The sequence below is a fragment of the Schistocerca nitens genome, chromosome 8 (genome assembly GCF_023898315.1).
Source record: "Schistocerca nitens isolate TAMUIC-IGC-003100 chromosome 8, iqSchNite1.1, whole genome shotgun sequence".
Lineage (NCBI taxonomy): Eukaryota > Metazoa > Arthropoda > Insecta > Orthoptera > Acrididae > Schistocerca > Schistocerca nitens.
The window spans coordinates 92,823,694-92,849,995 of NC_064621.1; positions in this window are offsets into that span (position 1 = coordinate 92,823,694).

The following is a 26,302-nucleotide window of genomic DNA, read 5'->3' on the forward strand; positions in this document are numbered from 1 at the left end:
AAATGCAATTGGTGGAAATTCATTTTGAGAAAGGGTAAAGTTAATGAAGAAAGTAGATGTGCGGTCGTTACCTCAACAATTAACTGGTGTTAATTATTTGAGATTTGGAGAAAATTACGGTCGCCAGTCCTATTGACAACTACTATAATAACTGAAAAAGAAAGGTTAATTCACATATAATTAGCAGTAAAAGCGTGGCAACTGAAGGTTGACACGTTTCGTGTGAAAACTGAATGTTTGTCCGAAGTAATAAATTTCGCTACACTCTGACTTAATTTAGCAAAAATAATTAATAAAACCTGAAAATTGAAAGTTAATTTAGTGACTGAAATTAATAGTGAACTTTGCTTCTGAAGCTCTACCAAATTAAATGAAATAAGGTTAGTCTTGGGCTACCTCAACAATCATCTCAAAACCTACTTGAATCCACGCAATTTAGAAATAAGAGACTTAACTTTGAACTTGAATTAAATGATTTTGAACAATTAACAACAGTAAAATTTAGTACGTACCAAGCTGAGCTGCAGTTACAGGTAACCTAAAATATGGTAACAAAACTCGCACTCTTAATTTGTGCTTGTGTAATCTAAATATTGTAGCCAGCTATAATACTTTAACGGAGCTTTGAGATTAAAGCAGTGAAATGGAATCATATTACTTTAATGCTGGCGGTTGAATATCAATGACACACGGGTTCATTTCGGAAAAGGAAGGAACCCTGCTTGGTAATGCAATTGGGACAATGAGCAACAAAGGTTCATGATAAGTTGCTGTATTTTAGTGATGCAAATGGAACAGTTTGAAAAGCTGAGGTCTGCCATACAGTTCTAAAACTTTACGTGCTTTCAGTCTTCCTTGTTGGTTGATTGAAGGTTTGAAGTCGTCGATCGAGGAGGTGGCGACAATCACTTACTGTCGGCCGTCGCTGTTGTAGAAGCTGGATGTTGGCGCGCCTTCTTCTCGACACAGTTCAAATGGTTCAAATGGCTCTGAGCACTATGGGACTCAACATCTTAGGTCATAAGTCCCCTAGAACTTAGAACTACTTAAACCTAACTAACCTAAGGACATCACACACACCCATGCCCGAGGCAGGATTCGAACCTGCGACCGTAGCAGCCTCGCGGTTCCGGACTGCAGCGCCAGAACCGCACGGCCACCGCGGCCGGCTCGACACAGTCACCAGGCGATACGGGCTCTTGATGTGTGCCCATCCGTGACACCGTGCCAGAAACTATCATAGCAAGTCGAGCGCAATTACATGCTGCCAAACCCCGAAAGCGCGGCAACTCGCGGGAGCGTCACACAACATACCTGCTCCACCGCCCTACTCCAGCCAGACTCTGCCCTGCCCGCGCTCCACGCGGCAGAGTTAACACTACCAAAGATCCTAAACACTTTGGTTCTCCACACGATGTAAGCGTTCGATAGCATAGTTTTCCCTAGGCAAGGCCCAGCGTAAAAATACAAATAATATTTAGAAAACAAACCAATTATACAACAAAATGTAAAACAATTACAATATATAAAGACACAGAAATGTCATTTCTTCAGGTAACAAAATAAGGAAAGAATTTATAGTACACTAGATGGGAATAGGAGGATATGCATTTCCGGCGTTACACATGGACGATCTGACTGTCGCCAATGATAAGGCAGTCTGTGCAGCGAAATTCTGAGCAGCACATGGAATATAAATAAGCACATATTCTCTGTAATACTTGTAATATATATACGTATGATATGCTATGTATGATAAATTATATTTAATAGGTTATGTCTGGACACGTATAAATAAAAATAAATGGCTACAAGTGAAAATACGTGCCGGTCCGGGGCTCGAAACCGCATTTTGCGCTTTAAGCGAACGGACGCCTTAATCTTCGGCCATCTAAGAATGGCTCCTGTCCAACCAAAACTTACGTAGCGACCCCAGTATACTCATTGCTCGTAGCCTCACGCTGATTGACGCAAGGGTTCGGGAAAGAGAGTTAATCCACACGAAAACGATCTCAATTGCCGTCTTTTGTATCCGACAGTGATTCGGATTCCCCGCCCAGCGCGGAGGTAGACACGTCACACGTCACTGGCACTATGGATGCAAGGGGCGGCTGCGAAGCGCCCTCACAAGAAGACACACCGCCCCGATATGCGCGTCACGTGGCGCCAACCAGTTTCTCGCTGAGAAGCCTTTGGCCTGGGCTCGCTGTGCGGATCACCCCTTACTGTACTTGGTAGCTGTCTGTACTGCGCTACCATGCAGCCAAATTGGCCCAGTTTGCGTCGGGGTCTGGGATGATTACAGGTTTGGAACTGTCGTATTGTTACGTCACTGACTTGTTAGTGCTTCAAGTTTTCGCATTTTCATCCTGATTGTATGTTTGAGGGACTTAGGCCGTTTACTTGTGTAATAAAATGGAAGACGTACGGCCGTCCTTCGACGTTATTTATTATGTGGCTACCAGTTTCGGTAGCATCAGTTAAGGCCTGAAGATAGTGCATTGAAGCACCGAAACTGGTAGCCATACAACAAGTAACATCATAAGGACAGGTGTAGGTGTTCCATTTTATTGGACATGTTACCGGTTCCTTCACTTCGTGAACTCAGTCTTCTGCGGACTTGTCTTCATTTGCCTGTTGTTTGGTGTACGCCGATAAACAGTACGACGATCAACAGTTCATATCCACGCCACGCAGGACAGATAAGCGTCAAGGTGCATATATGTTATATGATATGTATTGTGCCTGAGTTTTCGAACAGACACCGTAACGTACATAAATACATTGAAGGCCAAAGAATCTGGTACACCTGCCTAATGTCGTTTAGCACCCCCGCGAGCAAAAAGATGTGCATCAAGACGACGTGACATGGACTCGACTAATGTCTGAAGTAGTGCTTGAGGGAACTGACACCATGAATCCCGCAGCGCTGTCCATAAATCTGTAAGAGTAAGAGGGGGTGGAGATCTCTTCTGGACAGCACGTTGCAAGGCATCCCAGATATGCTCAGTAATGTTCATCTGTGGGGAGTTTGGTGGCCAGCGGAAGCGTTTAAACTCAGAAGACTGCTCCAGGAGCCACTCGGTAGCAATCCTCGACGTTAGAAATGTCTCATTGCCCTTCAGGAATTGCCGAAGACCGTCGGGATGCACAATGGACATCAATGGATGCAGGTGATCAGACAGGATGCTTACGTACGTCTCACCTGTCAAAGCCGTATGTAGACGTATCAGGGGTCCCATACGAGTGCAGCTACACACATCCCACACCATTACAAAGTCTCCACAAGTTTGAACAGTCCCCTGCTGACATGGCTCCATGGATTCATGAGGCTGCCTCCATACCCGTACTCGTCCATCCTCTCGATACAATTTGAAGCGAGGCTCGTCCGACCAAGCAACATGTTTCTAGTCAACAACAGTCCAATGTCGGTGTTGACGGGCCCAGGCGAGGCGTAGAGTAGTGCAGTTCTCAAGGGTTCACGAGAGGACCTTCGGATACGAAAGCCCGTATCGATGATGTTTCGTTGATGGTTTCGCACGCTGACACTTGTTGAAGATCGACGATGTTTCGTTTATTGTTTCGCACGCTGATACTTGTTGATGGTCCAGAATTGAAATCTGCAGCAACTTGCGGAGGGGTTGCGCTTCTGTCACGTTGAAGGATTATCTTCAGTCTTCGTTGGCCCCGTTTTTGCAGGATCTTTTTCCGACCGCAACAATGCCGGCGATTTGATGTTTCATCGGATTCCTGATATTCACGGTACAGTCGTGAAATGGTCGTACGGGAAAATCCCCACTTCGACTCACTTAAATAGTGATAACCTGCCATTGTAGCAGCAGTAACCAATCTAACAACTGGGCCAGACACTTGTTGTATATAGGCGTTGCCGACCACACCGCCGTAGTCTGCCTGTTTACATATCTCTATATCCAATACGCATGCCTATTCCAGTTTCTTTGACGCTTCAGTGTACGTAACATTGTCCTTGTCGAGTGTGTCTCCTGGAGAGATCAGGATAAATTTAGGTTGCGCGTAAGTTCTTGGCAGCACTCCTGTATTGGCTCCGTCCCGTGTCGTGTGGAAGTCACAGCACATACGAATATTTTGTATCAGTAGGACTCTGTGACTGGAATCAGCTCTCTTGACTTGTGTCACTCCAGTTCCGATAGCTTCGTTGTTTCAGACCCCCAGTTTAAACTTGCTCTCTATATTGGATAAATTGTTCAGTTGTTCCATTACTGTGTCGTTTACATTTTACATGTTAAGTCGTTATTCTCCTCTCAAATGGCTCTAAGCACTATGGGACTTAACATCTGAAGTCATCACTCCCCTAAACTTACAACTACTTAAACCTAACTAACCTAAGGACATCACACACATCCATGCCCGAGGCAGGATTCGAACCGGCGACCGTAGCAGCAGCGTGGTCCCGGACTGAAGCGCCTAGCATCGCTCGACCACAGTGGCCGGCTATTCTCCTCTCTACTACTTTCCATCACCTTAGTATTTTTGTTCTGTTTACCTTTGACACAATCCGTGTTAAGTAGTCTGTCAATTAATTACTACGGATCTAAGCCTGCCTTACACATGTTCCGAAAGCACTACGTCGTCCGCGGACGTTTACATTGATATCTGTTCCCGTTTCTTTGATTTCCCTTATAGCTTGTTCATTTATTTATTTACACAGTATCATATTTCTTTTTAAAGGATTATATGCTGTCATTAACACTTGGAAGTTGAAATTATGTGCTATACGTAGACTCTAACACGATCCCTTACTTTTGTGGGCAATCCATCAATCGTGCCTACCTTCTTCTCCTTCTTCTCAGAGATTATCCCATGTATTGAAAGTGGCGGTTCCTTCAATTTCCACAGGTCTCAAATCTTTAATATCCTACGTTTTTTACAAATTCTTTAGTTTTAATCTACAGTACACAGCCAGTAAATTACGCTCAAACTCTAAAGCTTCACCACTACAGAATTTCCGTTTCCCAGGACAGGTAAATTTTCGTATTCCATAACTATCTGAATGATATGTCATCATACATGTTTCAATCTCTGTATCATCTGCGGAGTCAGTAGACATATATACCTGCACCACTGTGCTGGTTCTGGACTTTGTGGCTAGCATGGCTATGAGCCCAGTAGTTATAGTGAAACGCTAACGTGATGAACATTCTGAAAGACCAACGATACCGTAGTCGCTGAAATGTGCTCCTGGTTCGTCGTTGGTGTAGGTATCAGTAACGAAACACCAAGAATTGGCTGAAACGTCTAAGAAATGTATAGAATGGCTACACAATTGAAATTAAAGACTGTATTATGGGAAGGGAAGTGCTTCAAACGGCTCTGAGCACTATGGGACTTAACATGTATGGTCATCAGTCCCCTAGAACTTAGAACTACTTAAACCTAACTAACCTAAGGACATCACACAACACCCAGTCATCACGAGGCAGAGAAAATCCCTGACCCCTCCGGGAATCGAACCCGGGAACCCGGGCGCGGGAAGCGAGAACGCTACCGCGAGCTGCGGAAAAGGGAAGTGGTAATAAAGACAAAATGGAAGGTGTAATGCTAAGAGGAACGAATTTATTTGCCTAAATTGAAATAACGCACTTTGAGTAAACGACATTCTTTCAGAAATTTGGAAATCCTTGGAAGAACTAACCATCAAAAAGAATATTCCTTGTGATATTCAAAATTTTTGGGTAAGGTAAAATACCGCGAGATTTAATAGAAATAATAGTGGTCCAAACACCAAACGCTGCAGATACTGACACCTGTGAATGCTGCCGAACTATCAGTTTTAAATGTATGGGTTGCAAAGCACTGACACAATATTTACAGTATTATGGAAAGACTGGTAGGAGACAAACACTGAAACGGTAACTTCCGGTTCTTCAGAAACACAGGAAGATGCGAGTCAGAACGACGTGTCTTAGAATATGGGCCGAGGAATCGCAAAACTATGATTGTAACAATTTTAAATTAAGAGAAAGATTTCAAGAATGTTCAACAAATACACGTTTAGAAATTCTAGACGTAGCAGGGATAAAATACAGGGGAAGAAAGTTTCTTTGTGCTGCTTGTAGGGAAACCAGGCCTAGTTGTAAAATTCTGTGGGATGGAAAAAGAAACAATAGCACTGAAGGGAGTGAGATATGTTTGTAACCTCTTCCACATGTTATTCAGTCTGCAAATCGAAAAAGCATTAATGGAAACTAAGAACAACTTTAAAAATAGCGCCGGCCTCGGTGGCCGAGCGGTTCTAGGCGCGTCAGTCCGGAACCGCGCGACTGCTACGATCGCAGGTTCGAATCCTGCCTCGGGCATGGATGTGTGTGATGTCCTTAGGTTAGTTAGGTTTAAGTAGTTTTACGTTCTAGGTGACTGATGACCTAAGATGTTAAGTCCCATAGTGCTCAGAGCCATTTGAACCATTTTTAAAAATAGCATTAATATTCGAGGAGAAAAAATAAAAACTTTAATATTTATGAACGATATTATAAATCAATCAGAAACTGCAAAGGCCGTGAGAGGACAGTTGAATGGGATGGCTAGGGTCTTGAAAAGCGACTCTAAGAAAAACTTAAAAGAAAAGAAGAATGTGAGTAATAGAATGTAATCGAGTTAAATCCAGGTGACCCAATGAATTATAGTTAGAAAATGGGGCTCTACAAGTAGTAAATAAGATTTGTTTTTTGGACAGCAAAATAACTGGTGATAGTTGAAGCAGAGGAAGAAACATGCGTTTCTGAAGTAGGCGAATATTTTAACGTCTAAAACAACTTTAAGTATTCCGACGTCATTTCTAAATTTATTTGTCTGTAGTATGCCTTGAACATAGGTGAAACGTGGACAGTAAACATCACAGGAAATAAGACAATAAAAGCTTTCCAATGCTCGTATTATGGAAGAATACTGAAGATTGAGTGTATCGAACAGATAACATATGAAGAGGTCTGAATCGGAATGGAGGAGAAATAACATTAAGGCACAATTTGACTAATTGAAGGAACGATTCATAGCGCACTACCTGAGGTACGAAGAAATAGTCATGATGGTATTGCTCTAAGGCTAATGCGTCTTTCACTTGAGTGTGGAGGTAAGAATGTAGAGGGAGGTCGAGGCTTGACTACAGTTACAATAAGTCGGTTCAAGTGGATGTAGGTGGGAGCATTTATGCCGAGATGAAGTGGATCGCACAGAGTGGAGTAATACAGTAAGCTCCATCAAACCAGTCTTCCAGCTTGACACCACAAGAATAACACTACCATCTCATTCCCCAAAACTGATGGAAAATGCTGCGGAATTGCATTCATGCTGTGTTACCCGTGGTCTAGAAGTAGCGTCTTTTATTAGGAATGGAAACTTCCTCTGTCCCGGATTCGAAACCCTCCACCGCTTTTCATCAATGGCGGTCGAAGACTTTTGGCATAAGGAGTCACCGTCAATCTGGCAACGGCCTTGTCAAAGAGGGCGGAGGAGCACACATGGGTTCAGGGCACTCTCTTGTCCTTGGGGTGGGAAACTGCCCCTAAAGGCGGAAGAATCAGCAATGATCAACGGCATGAAGATCCAGAAGGCTGTGGGAATGACTGCATTAAAAACACGTAACGTGTGTCCTCATGACATGTGACCTGTAACTGGAAAAGTGTACGGGATGGTCCCTCTATTGGCAAAAGATTCCGGATCTTCGGGAGGGGACTGCCAGGGGGAGGTGACCACTAGAAAAAGATTGAATAATCAACGCGAGAATAAAGTTCTATGAGTCGGGGCGTGGAATGTCAGAAGCTTGAACGTGGTAGGGAAACTAGAAAATCTGAAAAGGGAAATACAAAGGCTCGATCTAGATACGGTAGGGATCAGTGGAGTGAACTGGAAACAAGACAAGGATTTCTGGTGAGATGAATATAGGGTAATATCAACAGCAGCAGAAACAGATTCTTTACACAATCGACAACGAACCAACACCGATAACGATGGTTCAAGTACATATGTTGAGGTCGCAATCTGAAGATGAAGAGATGGAGAAAGTATGTGAGGATTTTGAAAGTGTAATTCAGTACATAAAGGGAGATGAAAATTGAATATTCATGGGAGACTGGAATGCAGTTGTAACTGAAGGAATAAAAGGAACGATTACAGGAGAAAATGGGCTTGGGACAAGGAACGAGAGAGGACAAAGATTAACTGAGTTCTATAATAAATTTCAACTTGTAATATGGAATACTTCATTCAGTAAGGCGGAAATATACTTGGAGAAAGCCTGCTGATACGATAAGATTTTAGTTAGACTACATCATGGTCAGGCAGAGATTCCGAAATCAGGTACTCGATCCTAAGGCGTACCCAGGAGTAGATCTAAATCAGACCACAGTGTAGTGGTGATGAAGAGTAGGCTGAAGAGATTAGTCAGCAAGAATCAATACGCAAAGTAGTGGGATACTGAGGTACCAAGGGATAACGAGATAAGCTTGAAGTTCTCTAAGGCTATAGATACATCAATAAGAAATAGCTGTAAAAAGAGCGATCACAGAAGTTGGAATGAAAAACATGGGTACAAAGAAGGTAACTGCGAAGAAACTGTGGCTAACAGAAATAATACTTCATCTGATCAATGAAATTATGAATTACAAGACTGTTCAGGGAAATTCAAGTAGCTTAAGAATGAAATAAATACGAAGCGCAAGCAAGCTAAAACGAAATGTCTGCATGAAAAATGTGAAGAAAACGAAAAAGAAATGATTTTCGGAAGGACTCGCACAAAATATAGGTAAGTCAAAACAACCATCGGCGAAATTAAACGCACGGGTGGTAAAATTAATAGTGAAACGGGAATCTCACGGTTAAAAGCAGAGGAGAGAGGTGATAAGTAGAAAGAGTACATTGAAGAACTCCATCAGAAGATTTGTCTGACATGATAAAAGAAGAAACAGGAGTCGATGTAAAAGAGCTAGAGTATCAGGTATTAGAATCAAAATTTAACAGTTTTAGAGGACTTAAGATCGAATAAGGTAGAAGGGATCGATAACACTCCATTAGAATTTCTAAAATCTCAGGGGGAAGTGGCAGCAAAACGACTGTTCACGTTGGTGTGTCGAGTAAATGGTAAATGAGTTGGCGACATATCACCTGACTTTCGGAAAAATGTCATTCACACAATTTCGAAGACTGCGACACCTGACAAATACGAGAATTATCGCACAATCAGCTCAGCAGATCATACTTCCAAGTTGCTGACAACAATAATATACAGAAGAATGCAAACGAAAATTAAGGATGTGTTAGATGACGATCAGTTTGGCTTTAGGAAAGGCAAAGGCAGCATAGAGGTAATTCTGACGTTTCGTTTGGTAATGGAGGTAAGACTAAATAAAAATCAAAACACGTTCATAGGACTTGTTGACCTGTAAAAACTGTTCGACAGTGTAAAATGGTGCAAGGTTTTCGAAATTCTAAGAAAAGCAGGAGTAATCTATAGGGAGAGATGGGTAATATACAATAAGTATAAGAGCCAAGAGGGAATAATAAGAGTGAACTGGCAAAAACGAAGTGCTCAGATTAAAAAGTGTGTAAGATAGGAATGTAGTCTTTCGTCCCTACTGTTCAATCAATACATCGAAGAAACATTCATGGAAATAACAGAAAGATTCAGGAGGGGGATTAAAATTCAAGGTGATAGGATATCCTCAGTGAAAGTGAAGAGGAATTTCATGATCTGCTGAATAGAATGAGCAGTGTCATGGGTACAGGCTATGGATTGAGAGTTAACCGAAGAAAGACTAAAATAATGAGAAGTAGCAGAAATGGGAATAGCGAGAAACTTAAGATCCGGCTTGATGCTCACGGAGTTGATGAAGTTAAGGATTTCTACAAGATTTCTACAAACTAGGCAGTAAAATAAAAAATGACGGAGTAAGGAGGACATAAAAAGCAGACCAGCGCTGGCAGAAAGGGCACTCCTAGTCAAGGGAAGTCCACAAGTGTCAAACATAGTCCTTAATTTGAGGAAGAAATTTCTGAGAACGCGTTTGGAGAACAGCACTGCACGGTAGTGAAACATGGACTGTGGAACAGAGGAGAATCGAGGCATTTGTGATGTGGTGTTACAGAAGAATGTTGAGAACAGGTGGATTGATAAGGTAAGGAATGAGGAGGTTCTGCCCAGAATCGGAGAGGAAAGGTATGTGTGGAAAACACTGACAAGGTGAAGCGGCAGGATGATAGGACATCTATTAAGACATCAGGGAATTATTTCCATGGTTCTAGAGGGAGCAATAGAGGGCAAAAGTTGTAGAGGAACACAGAGATTGGAATATTTCCAGCAAATAATTGAGGACGTAGGTTGCTACTCTGAGATGAAGAGGCTTGGCACAGGAGAGGAATTCGTGGTGTGCCGCACCAAACCCGTCAGAAGGTTGATGACTCAAATAAATCTAATTGTGGCCTTAAATGCCACCTGAGCAGTTATAAATTAATCTAATGACACCGATAACTGTGATATAGATACGTAAGCTACAGCAGTCGGTGTTAGTGAGATCCTTCTGGATGTACTGCACCGCTACTTATAAAACAGTTAAGATGTTAAAACATCTCTTTAGCATCCGTTTGTGTTGTGACAGAAAGGGTGAAACGTCGGTTACTTAAATGTTTCAGAATTTTAAGTATTTTACAAGTTAATTCCAGTTCAGCACATCCAGAAGTATTTCGCTGAGGTCGATAACTATGTTCCCGAGACGAATAACTGTTATTCCCATTATTTACGGCTGTTACTCTTAGTTAATTCCAATTTCTTGAGGTTGGATGTTTTTGGGATTCCTTTTCTTCCTTCTCCCTAACCGTCTAAAATAGGTATGTTTTTCCCTTCGGAAGTAGCACCGCAACCACGAGACCTTTAATTGGGACACTAGTATTGGGCTGTTCGATTATTTTTATGTGATACCTTGTCTGGTTTGGCCCATGCTTAGAAGCTATTAGGCGTATTATCCGCGACGGACAATTTGCAAAACCCCGCTTGTATATGAAGTGGTTACCATGACCCAGAAAATTAATTAGAAGCCAGACATACGTTTATAGCGCAAGCTGAAATTACTATGCGAGAAATAATCATTGTGGCGAAGAATTTACGGTCCTCGCTGTGGACCCCAAGGTGCAGAGTTGCATAATATCATTAAAATGATGTTAAGTGAATATGTTAGGAGAAACAAGTTTTAAATGAACACATTGATATATTCAATAAAATACAAACATAAATCGCATGTGACTATGAAACAATTTCAATTGGTACAACAAATCTACCCAGCATGAATTACACTGTTCGTGTAACTTGGTGACCTAGTGACTTGCTGATTTTCAGAGTTACTTGAAGGTGAATGAAAACGTGCCATTCAGAGGCAAATGCCATTCAAAAACTGGCTAACAAGCTTCTAATTAAATGAAATCAGTTAAAATGAGAAATTCGTGTATCTAGTAAAGCAGTGCTTCACTTGTGACAGATAAAATGTGAGTGAATACGGACCAAGGGCTGTTCTACGATGGCAATACTGCTAGTAATGCTCATTGTGAATTATCAGCATGACGTGTGCAGAATACTGCCAACATGCCTATGTCACCGAAGCCCTGGACGAGGGTCGTGCTTCCGCCGGTATGAACTATGGACCCAAATCAGCTGCTAACATTCGCCCCAAATGCTCACACCTCTCTATCTCGAAACCATCTTCTCAATGCGCTCTCTCCTCAGTGTCCAGACGAACACTAAACTGTTTAGCTGAAAGCTAGAGCCTGGTCTTCCCTTCACTGCAAATAAGACATGACCGCCAATAGCTGAGTAGCTTGGCGGAGCCAGTAGAATGATAGCTTCTTCCTCAAATATCTTGCCAAGAGCAACATACTCCAATCACTTTATAATCTACTTCTATTCTTTAAAAAAAAAAAAAAACTACTGATTATGCTCCTACTTCTTGACGTCACAATCATTTTCATCAGTCTGAATTGTGCTGCGGCTCGCATTGGTGCTGTTTGTAGGTTTCTGTCCTCTGTTGGAGGCCAGACCGTATCGTTTAGCTGACATGGTTGCGGTTGCTTGTCTTCTTCTCCTGCTGACTGGCTCCACTTGGTTTCGCAAGCGTTGTCTGCCCGCTAGTGGCAGCAGTGGCTGTTATCGATATGTAGCAACTGTGGCCCAATCTTTGGAGCGACGTCGTGGTTCTTCTGGGTCATGTCAGTGAGTGCTGTTGGGAACTCAGGAGGAGCCAGGCCCGCGCAGTGCGCGAACACGCCGAGACCGCTGATGGTGCACATGGACTGCCAGATCGAAGGCTTATGGTCTGTGGCCGAGCGGTTCTAGGCGCTTCAGTCTGGAACCGCGCGACCGCTACATTCGCAGGTTTGAATCCTGCCTCGGGCATGGATGTGTGTGATGTCCTTAGGTTAGTTAGGTTTAAGTAGTTCTAAGTTCTAGGGGACTAATGACCACAGATGTTGAGTCCCATAGTGCTCAGAGCCATTTGCTTATGGTCATTAGGTTGCACGACCTTGTCGTAAACCGGATCCTGCGAGTTTTAAGTTGAGTGCATTTGGATTCAAGTAGAGAAACCTCCACCATTGTGATATCTCGCGATTCTCCAGTGACTTGGGTTCGTGTTGCTGCTCATAGTGTTGCCAAGGCGAATGGAGTGCTTGCGGAAGAAGGATCTGATTAGTTTTCCTGGACTTCTCATTACTGTTATTGCGTTCAGATTGTTACTATTTGTTAAATTCGACCAGCGGTATTTTTCCTGCCTCGTGGCCGCTAACACCCCACTTACCTGCCCTGGGGGTAAGTGTACGTAACGGCAGTCTACGTTTCCTCGCCTTACCGCTGCTGTCCGGTGAGTCATGTAATTTTGACAGCTTTATTGATTGTAGGTTGGTTGGCGATTCTTCTACTGTGGTGGTAGTGATTCCTTCCTCGTTCTGGGCGCTCTAAGCACTGGATGGAGTCCAGACCGTCTGAGGCGTATTTTCACATCTTTGAATTTGGTTTATTGGACGTCAGGTAGCCTCAGCCATTCGTTAGACTGCCACTAGTCTGAGTTACTATCTTGTGAAGTGAATGTAACTCTTGGCTGCCTATCTCATCACTCGCGAAAGTGGTTTCTTTTTTCTTGACCTACTCAGAGGTCGATTCCTGGTGCACCATCTGTGACTGGCCCTTGTATATTTTTTATTGTATTTGCTGTTTTATTGTATGTTTCTAAATTTTTTTATATAATTGCCATTCTTGGCGTTACAGCAGGTTTCAAATATTGTGCTACCAAGTTTACCATCATTTTGTCTCACCCGTTTGGTGATCAGTTGCCTATCTTTTGAAATTAACCTTGCTATTAAATTGCTGTTTTACAGTATGTCTCTTAAATTTTTATATCTACCGTTTTTGGCGTCAAAGGCCTTTATCCGTGACTGTGGTTACTTGCCTTGAAATTCTAACTGGGATCACATTGACTTGTTTTTAAAAAATTATTTGCTGTGTCTGTATTTTATGTTCATTTGGTAAATTGTAACGCACTGAAAGCACTATTAATTACACAGATGTTTATTTCTTCATTGATAATGTGTGTTATCTTTATTTATTGCTGAATCTGGAATTACCGTTTTAAAATAAATGTGTGTAATTGCAAAAGGGAACCAATAGTAACTGATTACGGCCCCGTCCACAATCGTAACCGAATCCTGCCTGCCTTGATTACCAGGTTTAACAGTCTTACATTTTTGTGCCTATCAGTGGTCCTCAGAAAGTAAGATAACTGCTCCTGAAGCAAGGCTCTTATATTTAGTCATACCATGTTTCTTTAGGAGAGTGTAAGATTGCTACCAGCTGAAGGTACTCTTCAGAACATGGGAGAGTGCCAGCTACCCACTGATAAAGTCCCTACCTTGCCGCCGGCCGGGGTTGCCGAGCGGTTCTGGGCACTACAGTCTGGAATCGCGCGACCACTGCGGTCGCAGATTCGAGTCCTGCCTCGGGCATGGGTGTGTGTGATGTCCTTAGGTTAGTTAAGTTTAAGTAGTTCTAAGTTCTAGGGGACTGATGACCTCAGAAGTTAAGTCCCATAGTGCTCAGAGCCATTTGAACCCTACCTTGCCACTGCTCGACCACTGGGCTAGAGGCAAGATGTAAACGCACAGTAGTACTGGTCCCCTAGGCCTAGCGTGGAGAGGTTACTTTTACGGAGACAACACCTCGCCCTGGCTGCCAGTGTAAATACCAGAGGCCGCGCTGCTTCTCGGCCTCATTTTCGTTTGCGTTGCACACTCCCTTGCTTGTCCCAGAGACAGTGTGTGGAATACTCATACACTCAGAAAGTAAAAAGAAAAAAATCTGCACCATGAATGTTCAAATGGCTCTGAGAACTACGGGACTTAACATCTGAGGTCATCAGTCCCCTTGAACTTGTTTGTTGTTGTGGTCTTCAGTCCTGAGACTGGTTTGATGCAGCTCTCCATGCTCCTCTATCCTGTGCAAGCTTCTTCATCTCCCAGTACCTACTGCGGCCTACATCCTTCTGAATCTGCTTAGTGTATTCACCTCTTGGTCTCCCTCTACGGTTTTTACCCTCCACCCTGCCCTCCAGTACTAAATTGGTGATACCTTGATGCCTCAGAACATGTCCTACCAACCGATCCCTTCTTCTAGTCAAGTTGTGCCACAAACTCCTCTTCTCCCCAGTTCTATTCAATACCTCCTCATTAGTTATGTGATCTACCCATCTAATCTTCAGCATTCTTCTGTAGCACCACATTTCGAAAGCTTCTATTCTCTTCTTGTCTAAACTATTTATCGTCCATTTTTCACATCCATACATGGTTACACTCCATACAAATACTTTCAGAAACGACTTCCTGACACTTAAATCAATACTCGATGTTAACAAATTTCTCTTCTTCAGAAACGCTTTCCTTGCCATTGCCAGTCTACATTTTATATCCTCTCTACTTCGACCATCATCAGTTATTTTGCTCCCCAAATAGCAAAAGTCCTTTACTACTTTTAGTGTCTCATTCCTAATCTAACTCCCTCAGCATCACCCGACTTAATTCGACTACATTCCATTATCCTCGCTTTGCTTTTGTTGATGTTCATCTTATACCATCCTTTCAAGACACTGTCCATTCCGTTCAACTGCTCTTCCAAGTCCTTTGCTGTCTCTGACAGAATTACAATGTCATCGGCGAACCTCAAAGTTGTTATTTCCTGTCCATGGATTGTAATACCTACTCCGAACATTTTTTGTTTTTTTGTTTCCTTCACTGCTTGCTCAATATACAGATTGAATAGCATCGGGGAGAGGCTACAACCCTGTCTCACTCCCTTCCCAACCACTGCATCCCTTTCATGTCCCTCAACTCTTGTAACTGGCATCTGCTTTCTGTACAAATAGTAAATAGCCTTTCCCTCCCTGTATATTACCCCTGCCACCTTCAGAATTTGAAAGAGAGTATTCCAGTCAACATTGTCAAAAGCTTTCTCTGAGTCTACTTAAACGTAACTAACCTAAGGACCTCACACACATCCGTACCCGAGGCAGGATTTGAACCTGCGACCGTAGCAGTCACGCGGTTCCGGAATGAAGCGCCTAGAACTGCTCGGCCAACACGGCCGGCGAATATAGTGATACGCCAGTATGGCGATGACGAATACACGCTTCCAAAGTGCGTTCACCGCGATGTCGCCAAACACAGATGCGACCATAATGATACTGTAAACATAAAATAACGTTTTATCGTTCTTGCTCGTCGTTGAGTACACCATCGCAGGCGCTTTCTGTCTGTGATGCAGCGTCAAGGGTAACCGCAGCCATGGTCTCCGAGCTGATAGTCCATGCTGCTGCAAACTTCGTCGAACCTTTTGTGCAGATGGTTGTTGTCTTGCAAACGTCCCCATCTGTTTGAAACGTCCCCTTAGAAAAATTATACATGGCTGTGCTTAAACTGACACACAATATTTTTTTTAGCGCAACGCAATCTGACTTTCAACAATCCCTACAAAAGAATGGCCCTGACTAACATTAACCTATACCTTTCACAAATCACTTACCTCACAAAAGTCTTCGTTACTCGAACTACTGCAATACAGCGAGCGCCACTACTGCCAGCTAAATAAAAGATTCAGACTGCTGAAGGCGCCAACTACTGATAGGCATAGTCAGCAAATGAAAGATTTTGATAGAGAACAAACAATGTATTTACCTTAATAGTGTTCAAAAGTCATAATATATATAGCAGTTCATGACATCTATTCTTACAAATGTACTGTTTCTGATGGACACACGTCCAGATCATCCGCTCTCAAAAATCCGTCATCTCACTTCCCCACATCCACCACTACTAGCGGCTCAACTCCAACTGCGCAACGCTACGCGCTGTTCACATCCAGCTGCCCAACACTACAATGGCCAACAACAATGCAAACCAGCCACAGAGTGCACACAGCACAGCCAGTGATTTTCATACAGAGCGCTATGTGGCGTTACCAATAAAAAAACCAAATCAACCTACTTACATAGCCCCCATGCTGCAGTACATATTTGTTAAAATTTTTTCACAATTACAATAACAAAGAAATCAAATGCACACACTTATTGATATAATGTTGGTCAAAAGCTAAAATTTTCTCACAGTCCATAAAGACAGTCCTGATCGTTCATCACAGTAAAATAGCAGTGTTTTTCTCTAAGTCTGAGTAGTAAAAGAAAATGCACACGGAAGTAGTGGATTTCCATGCAGTCTTGAAGAAGTAGTGTTGTCCTTCCAACGGAAAGACAGTGCTGACTCTCGACATGCAGGCAGGCAATGGGCTACAACAGAGCGAACCCACCACAGAGTCAGTCGAAGTTTTGAAGAATATTGGTAGGTAGGTCATCACAGAGTAGACCCACTGTAGTCCTGGTAGATAGCATGGTATTGGTGGGCCACCAGAGGCGCAGACCCACTGCAGTCCTTGTAGAAATAATGGTACTGGTGAGTCATCAAAAGTGTAGACCCACTGTAGTCCTTGTAGAGATGGCTAGCAGCCATCTGTTGCGACTGTGCACGTGCACAATCACCATCGAAGAGTCTTGCGGAGAATATAGCAAGTCCATAAACCCCCACTTTTGCACTCACCAAGTTTTTGCAATTGTCCTTAGAACCAGCAATGCTGTTAATCAGTCCCTTGCTGAATTATTAACACACGTCCAAACACTAACAGTCCTCTTTTTTTTCACATCTTATGCATATACTATGACCAACAGAAACGTGTGCAGTGAAATGTAACTTACAAGTTACTTAATTTGATGAACTGGTGTCAATTACAATTTTATAACACAAGAATACAATAACAAAGGTACAAAATACATCATTAAAGAACATAACAATACAGGTAACATTTGTAGTAAAACAGGCTTTACAAAAGAATAGAAATAAACATGTACATCAGTGGTACAAGAATTATGACATAAGTACATACATAAAAGATCAGAATAACTTTTGAAACATCAACTTCACACATGAGCATTGAAACAAAACAGAATAAATAATGTCTAAACATCTTTACAAAGTAAATAACATATTATCAGAAAAATTCTACAACGTAAATCTTATTAGCTAAACACATAAAGACAGGAAAAAGACGAATACACAAGTGTACATAGACACATAGCGGAATAATACTAAAGGAAAGACAGGGTTCGTTTTCAGTGTTACATTTGGTACTGCAGTCCAACCCAAAACTTCATTCCATAGATCTTTCGTCTTATTTCAACATTTGTTTCCACCAAAGAAATCCTATCCAAGCATGCTTCCTGTATTTATATGTTCACATATTTCTTACCTCATTATTTATTTTCCATTATCTTACCTCATCATTTATTTCCAAGAAAATCCTACCTAAACCTGTTGTCTCTAAACCCTATTTTTTTGTTCGTATCCCCTTTCAAAATATTTTTTTGGCCAAACCATTTTCTTATAGCTTCTCAATGCATTTCTTCCAATTCATCACAACTCGTTCTCTCATATAGCCTACCCCATCTTAAGCTAACTTAAATCTACTGATCTCAGATGCTAAACTAAGGGACGAGGCAATGCAGCAGCACAAAACAATTAACACAAACAGCAATGACAAAAAAATGCAAATTGGCAAAGCAAGCAGCAGGAAATCTAAATTAGCAAAGCAATTGCAATATTACAACTAATATAAGGCAATGTGCAGCAAACAAGAAAAATAAATCTGTAGTAAAACTGGCTTAACAGAGTAATACAAAGTCAAATTCAGTAACACTAAGCCTGGCAAACAGCAGCAGCAAATGCAATAACTTATATCTAAACATGACAAAGCTCAAGCAGAAAAAATATTACACTAAAGACAACAATGCAGATAAGTGAAATGTATATTCACATCTTAATGTCTATGTAATTAAAGTGGTGCACCACAACTTATTCTACAAAAGAAATTACCAAGTACTTGAAAATAAAATTATGTATGCAGTTACTGTTATTAGTCCCTTCTTATTGTTCTTTCCTTTCCAAGTGCACCTTTTTTGAAGAATGTGGATCATAAAATTATTATTTAATAGATCTGTTGACAGAAAGTGTTCACATTAGCAAATGCATTTAATTTTATTTTATAAAACCAATGCTGCAACACATCTGGAAAGCAGATACAAATGAAATAAGCAACTATGAAAAACAAAGCATAAAAATGTCATTCAATAGTCATGTGCCATTTCATAAGTCAGTAGCTCTCAACTGTCGTAGAAAGACACTTGTCATAATCAGGTTTGCAGATGTAAGAACATTTCCCATCAATTGATAAGCATTTCAGTAAGTAGCACAAAGTATGATATGTTTCCAAGTAATGAGCGTGTCGTATTTGCGATGCTTTCTACAATGGAATGTCAATAGCGAGGTTAATGGTCTCTCTTTTTTTTTTTTTCACCTAATGGCTTTTTATCCAGGCGACTCGCACAGCTGGTCGCCCATAACGCATTACGTCAAGGTCACTTGGCTTTCTTACCGAAATATTGACGACACCACTTTGCACTACAATGACAGTCTCATATAAAAAATTTCACAGGTCGAGAATTTGCGTTGCCAATGTGTAGAAACAAAATCCTATGAATATAACAGTGTCCAAAAAATTTTCGCCGGCATTGTGATACATTCACGCATATACACACATTTCATAACTATTAAAGTGCGATTCTTGGCTTCCAACATGCTTTTTCACAAACCAGAGTCCCTAACTTCTATTCATTATTCATATACATATAAACACGTAATCACATTCCTCATATATGGTAGCATCATCTTATTGATCATTAACATACCTCAGCAGCATAATACACATCGTCATCGTAATAATATCATAAAAACTCAGCCAAAATACATAATTCAAAGCTCTCACAGTATCACAAAGGTTCCGAAAAGAATATGAAAAGTTCGAAAAGTACAGACAAAATACCATTTCATAAGTGTGAAGTTATCCAATGGTGTAATTACGTAAACATCTGTCACTGATGTAGTAAATAAAAATGTTTGTCTCTCTCAGTTAAATGATCAGATAACTGTGTAATTATGTGTTAGAGAAATATGGTACCGATGTGTAAAGTTGTATAAGCAAATACCATATTAGCTAGGGCTCCTTGTGCTTGCCAAACACATGGTACACAAGGTAAGCGTGTACCTCCCTGAGGATTAATGTAATTATACCCTCATGTGTTACAGATTACAGCAATCGAATGAAATGTATCAGGGAAAACCTTTGTATCATTGTAATTCAAAAATCTTTAAAAATAAATGTTTTAAGTACAAATTTAATCACTCAGGTACGTGTCCTGTAGCGCTAAATGAGTGTCTTGCTGTAAGATAATTCTGTGGAAGTGTCGTAGTTATCGTCCTCTGTAAGCAAAGTTCTGCTGAAGTCAATGTACTTACCTCATCATAAACGAAAGTGAAATGCTTTGCGTATAGATATCGTAGTTATTACATACCTTACTGGGATCAAGAAAGTACTATAATGTAACGTATTGTTGTGCTACGAGAAAGGCTGTCTCATTGTAGCTATAACACAAAAGTTACTACTAAAACATGTTTTACTTTCCAGAATAATACAGAAAAACTGTGCAGATATAAAACAGATACAGCGCAAAAGCAATCATTTAATTGTGTCACTGATTAGCAGCGTCATGATATAATCGTGTAGCTGTCAAATAAACTAACCACTGTGTAATCTGATATCTCTCAGAAAGTACTTTAAATCCAGGTTGTATTTTCAAGTAAACCAAAATGTTGCATTAAAATCTCATTAGCAGTACCGGTACATGTTGTAAGTATGTGAGCCTTATGGTCGTTACGTAATCGTGCCACTAACAAGCAAGAATGTACACACACAATAACACTGTGTCGTCTGTTCACTATAACAATACATTCATAATTTCTGTTTAAATAAGTTATCTTGGTTCTTGACTGGGTATTTAACTTCAAACATTGTTGCATGCTAACAGTTTCTATGTCTAGCAAAGCATACTAGTAACGTGAAGTGATAAGTTGTATGGCAAAGACAAAGTTAAAAAGCAGATTATCTCTCAATAAATGGTTTTACATGTGAAATGTGGTGCAATCCTATACTCTTCCTAGTACGCAGAGTTTCAACTTCAACGCAATTATCATGTGGTATACGTCGTATTCTGTAAGGTCCACTGTAAATCAGAAAGAATTTGTGACTCAAGTGTTTCTTCTTATGTGACAATGAATGAGCTTTAATGAGAACTTTCTGACCAATATATAATTTCTTTGCATTTGCTTTACCGTGTAGTTTTCTCCTTTTGTCTGCTGCAGATTTTATATTTTTAATAGCCAAATCAATTATGTCTTTGTGTCAAGTTTAAATGTATTCGGGAAAGGTACAAGCTCTCTGATTCTGTTCGGTGGTTCTTCATTCTTCAGTACCAGAGTAGGTGGTAAAGCAGTGGAGTCATGAGGCATTTTATTCAGCACATTTTAAAATAAGTGTAAATATCTGTCCCAATGCTGATGCTTTCTGTGACAATAAAGCCTGCAAAGCTTATTGATTTCTTTCATAATCCGTTCAGACGGGTTACAATGTAGTGAGTACAATGAAATAAAAACAGGTTTGAATTTATGGTTCCGAAGCGTGCGTGACCAAACAGCAGATCTGAATTGCGGTCCGTTATCTGAAATGACTTTACTAACGTGTCCAACTTCACGTAAGAAATTTTTAACAAAGGAGCTGGATACAGACCGTCCAGTGGCTTTACGTAACGGAGTGAAAGAAACAAATTTTGAAGTAAGTTTAACAGCGACTAGAACGTACGAAAATCCATTCGATGTTCTGACAAGGGGTCCCAAGAGATCAACAGCAGCAAATTCTTTTAATTTAGAAGGAATGATGGGAAACAAGGGAGCACGATGTGAGATAGTAGATGGTTTCGCCTTTTGACAAAGTTTACAAATAGACAAGACTCTTCGAATTCTCTTTTCCATATTGTTAAAATAACAAGTCGTTCGAAGAATATGATAACATTTTCGTGGACCAAAATGTGCGTAGCTGAAATGAATGTACCAAATTAGCTTATTAACAAAATCATCTGGAATCCAAAGTACACATAGCTTGTCATCAACAGTGCAGCGTTTGAAGATTATGTTGTTTCTAACCAGATAATAATGCCGAATCTGAGTGTGCGTCTTTTCATGCCATTTACTTTTGATGTCTTTCCAAATCGGATCTTTATCTTGTTCATGAGCAATGTCCTTTAAAGATGTGGTGATGAAGTTTTCAAAGGCGACTTTCTGAATGTAAAGAATACTGAAATTTTTCTCGAGATTGCCTTCTCTGTTACTTTTCTCAAGCCCAGCCGGTGCGCGTGACAGTGCGTCCGCAACAATGTTCTCCTTGCCGGGAATGTAGACTATTGTGAAGTGGAATTCTTGCAGAAACAATGCCCAACGTTTTAACCTGTCATGATTTAATTTTGAAGACATAAGAAATTGAAATGCACGATGATCACTGTATACTTCTACGTGCTTACCAGAAAGAAAGAAACGGAATTTGTTAAATGCCCAAACGATAGCTTAAGCTTCTAATTCAGTAAGAGAATAATTTTTTTCAGATTTTCTTAGCACTCGGCTAGCAAAATCAATGCTTTTCTGAACAATAGTGTCATTTTCTATGGCTTCTTGAAATAAACGGGCACCAAGACCGACTTTAGAAGAATACGTACTAAGGCAGAAATCTTGTGAATGATCTGGATGAGCTGGTATTGGTGCGTTAAGTAGCGATACTTTCAAAGAATTGAATTCCAACTGTGCTTGTTAGTCCCAGTTCCAAATAGTATTTTTTCCAGTGAGAGAACAAAGTTTTGGTGTAACTAGAATTTGCATATTCAGAAAACGACGGTAAAAATTTACGAGACCTAGAAAACAGCGGAATTGTTTTTTTGTGGATGGAACTGGAATAGCTCTGATTGCTTCTAACTTTTCAGGATCCGGCTGAATGCCTTCAGAAGAAATAATATGTCCCAAAAACCTCACCTTTGACATACCGAATTCAGACTTTTCCAAGTTAACTGTAATTCCAGATTCTGCAAAAATACGTAACAAACTGTTGAGGATGCGATTATGTAGTTCCCATGAAGCTTCTGCTATTAGAATATCGTCCACATATAAGGTGATGTGACGTTTTAAGAACTCAGGTAATATGGAATTTAGCCCGCGAATGAACGCTGCCGAAGAAATGTTCAAACCAAAAGGAAGTTTCCGAAATTGGTAACAAACGCCGAAACAAAGAAAAGCTGTGTATTTTCTACATTCTGGATGAAGTTCGATCTGATAAAAGCTGGATCTGAGATCAATAGAAGACAACACTTTTACAGCATTAAAATTTTGAAGAAGTTCTTCCATCGTTTGCGGCCTGTCTGTTTCAGAAATAATGATAGTATTGATTTGTCTCGAATCTAAGACAAGTCTGATCGATCCATTTTTCCTCTCAACAGCATGCAATGGAGTGTTGTATGAGCTTACTGCAGGCTCAATAATGCCCTCGTCAAGCATAGATTGTATTTCTGTTCTAACACGGTCCCTATAATGTGCTGGAATTACGTATGGTCTAACACAAAATTTAGTATGCTCACGAACACGAAATAGGTATTGAAATCCCTTGATTGTTCCTGTTTTGTGAGTAAAATCTGTGGAATGTATTGAAATCCCTTGATTGTTCCTGTTTTGTGAGTGAAATCTGTGGAATGTGCTTGTAAAATCTCAAAAAGGTCCTGCCTATCAGTGTCATTACAATTCTCAATTGTTTGGAATTTATTCTGAATTAACTCATTAGTTTCAAATATGTACCTTGCAGAGTGATTGTTAGTGTCTAGTTCCGTCTAAAATTCCGAACTGTTGTCTAACAGAAGGTAAAGCCGATTAATTTCCTCGTCATAGTTTGAGAGCCAATCTTCAAATTTCAAAGCTATTGACTTACCTTCTTTCTCTAAACTTATTTCAGCATCGTGAAAGTTTAAGATTGCTTTGTATTCATTCAAAAAGTCTACTCCCAATATAATTTCCGTCGACTATAATGGAACAATAAGAAAGTTCATAGAGAAGCTGTGGCTTTGACAAAAGAATTCTAAGTTGGTTTGTTGGCGTACATCTACACTTTTTCCAACGTTCGCACCTTGTAATTTAATCTTACGTAACGGAAGTGCAGGGCAATCGTTCGATTTGTTGCATTTGTTAAAGGCTGTTTCACTAATTACTGAAATGGGACTGCCAGAGTCAAGTACTGCCGTAAATTTTACGTCATTTACTGCAATGTGAATCACAGGATATACAATGTTATTATGTTTTACGTCGTGTTCCTGGAGTAAGATGTCCCTAATGTCTTCCATTTTTACGTAATTACTAGCCACGACAGCTCCGTCGTCAGCTTCATAAGTACGTTTTGTGGCTGCCAGCGGTGTGAGTCATTGCCTATTGTCTCTTTGTTGGCGCGCGTCGTTATTGGGATTTGGAGACCTAACTTCTACAAATTCACCTTGTCGAGAGGGCCCTGCCCTGTTTCAATCCCACCAGTTCTGATGCAATTTAGATCTGTCGTACGATCGTATCGTCTGTCGTCATGTCGGTAGATTCCATAGTTTCTTTCTTGTCGGTCACATGGTGCAGAATTTCTCCCTGAATCGTAACTGCGCGCTGGACCGTTGCGTCTAAAGTTATTCTGTCTCCCTTGATAATAATTAATTTGGTTCCCATATTGTCTATTTCTCTGATTGTCTCTGTGATAGTCACTACCACGGAGAGGTGATCTTTCCCTGTAATTGTTACATATCTGCCAACGGTTGTCATACAGGTGGTGTCTGTTTTGGTCACGATTTGTGTTGTGAGAATAGCCTTGTCATGTCCAGTTATAATTTCTCTCATCGTGGAATTGCGACGGATGTGACCTGTAATTGTTGTGTTCCTATTTTCGCGTTCCGCGATTGTCAGTGTCAATTTCTAATTCTTGTAGCAGTCCCTGAAAAGCTTCAATGTCGTCTTTGCAACGTCCTACCAAAATAATGTGTCGTAAATGTTCAGGCAATTTGATTAAGCAAATGCGGATGAGTTCTGAGGGGCTGTATGGGTTTGACAGGTACTGATTCTTGTGCAACATGTCTTCAAAATATTTCATAAGACTGGAAAATTCAGATTGTTCGAAATGTTTCATCATTATCATTCTATGTTTTACTCGGTCTTGTGTAGCTTGAGACCAATATGCTGAGAGGAAGGCATGACAAAATTCTCCTTCACTGTGGCAATCGTGAATGACCAATCGCATTCTTACAGGTGGTTCGTTCTCTAAATAGCCACACATAAATTCTAATGTGTGCTCTAATGACCAGTTGGGAGGAAAACAATGATAGAATTGATGAAGCCACGCTTGTGGATGAATGTCGTTGCCGGAATTCTTAAATGTTTTGAATTTACGTTTAGTAATAAACAGCTTATAGTCAAAATCATCATGTCGGCGAGTCGCAAATCGGTCATTGTTACTTCGTTTCGGCGGTTCCATCTCAAAATTCGGTGTATCTTGCCAATTTCTTTCATAATTTCCGAAGTACCCCGTGTTATTTTTTTGTGGCTGTTCCGTATTTCTTTGTCCCTCTTCCCGTATTGGAGCGCGAGTGGCCTCTGGAATACGTAATTCTTGTATTACCTGTGTCAGCTGATCTTGTACTTCTCTTTGGTGTTGCGTATTAATTTGATTCTGATTTTGTTTCAATTTCCTAATTTGTTCGCACTCTTCTGTGTCATTAAAGACTACCAGTTTTGTGTCCTTCAGATTATCATCTACCTTCGTAGATAAATTATTTAGCTCATCCGAAAGTTCAGCTACTTTCTCTGATAATGAACTAATTTCCTCCATGTGTCTTTCTGAACCAATTTTGAGAGTATCTACTGTGTCCTTTAAGTTTTCCTGAGTTTTTGCAAGTTGCGTAACCGAATCGGTAGATGCAACTCAGTTAATTTAAGCTTGCAAGGTGTGATTTTCATGAACAATAGTTTGCAGTTCCTTTATGGCTGCTTCGTGATTCTGTAATGCATTTTCATGACGCGAAAAAATAGGTTGGAAATGCTCATAAATTTGTGTTTTTACGTCATTACAGACTTTTTGACATTTCGATTCGATTTTATGTAAATCAGTAGTTAAATCTTCTCGTGTTTGTTCAAGCGTGGTGTTGTGGCGTAACAAGACCGCTACGCCACACGGAAATAGCCGAAAGGCACGCGTTAATCTCACGTAGGCTAGAGAGAGGTCTGAAACAGGATACGTAATGAATGCTATAAAGAAAAGTACGTAGCGGCTATAATACTTAACTTTATTCCATCATTTGTATACATCGTTCTTGATGAGACATGTGAGACTCTTTATACAAGCTATGTAAGGCTAATGGCGCCTTGCTAGGTCGTAGCCATGGACTTAGCTGAAGGCTATTCTGTCTCTCGGCAAATGAGAGAAATGCTTCGTCAGTGCAGTCGCTAGCAAAGTCGTCGTACAACTGGGGCGAGTGCTAGTAAGTCTCTCGAGACCTGCCGTGTGGTGGCGCTCGGTCTGCGATCACTGGCAGTGGCGACACGCGGGTCCGACATGTACTAATGGACCGCGGCCGATTTGAAGCTACCACCTAGCAAGTGTGGTGTCTGGCGGTGACACCACACGTGGTGTCTAACTTCCGAAGATTTTGTTCCATTGTGTCTAACTTTTGAAGATTTTGTTCCATTG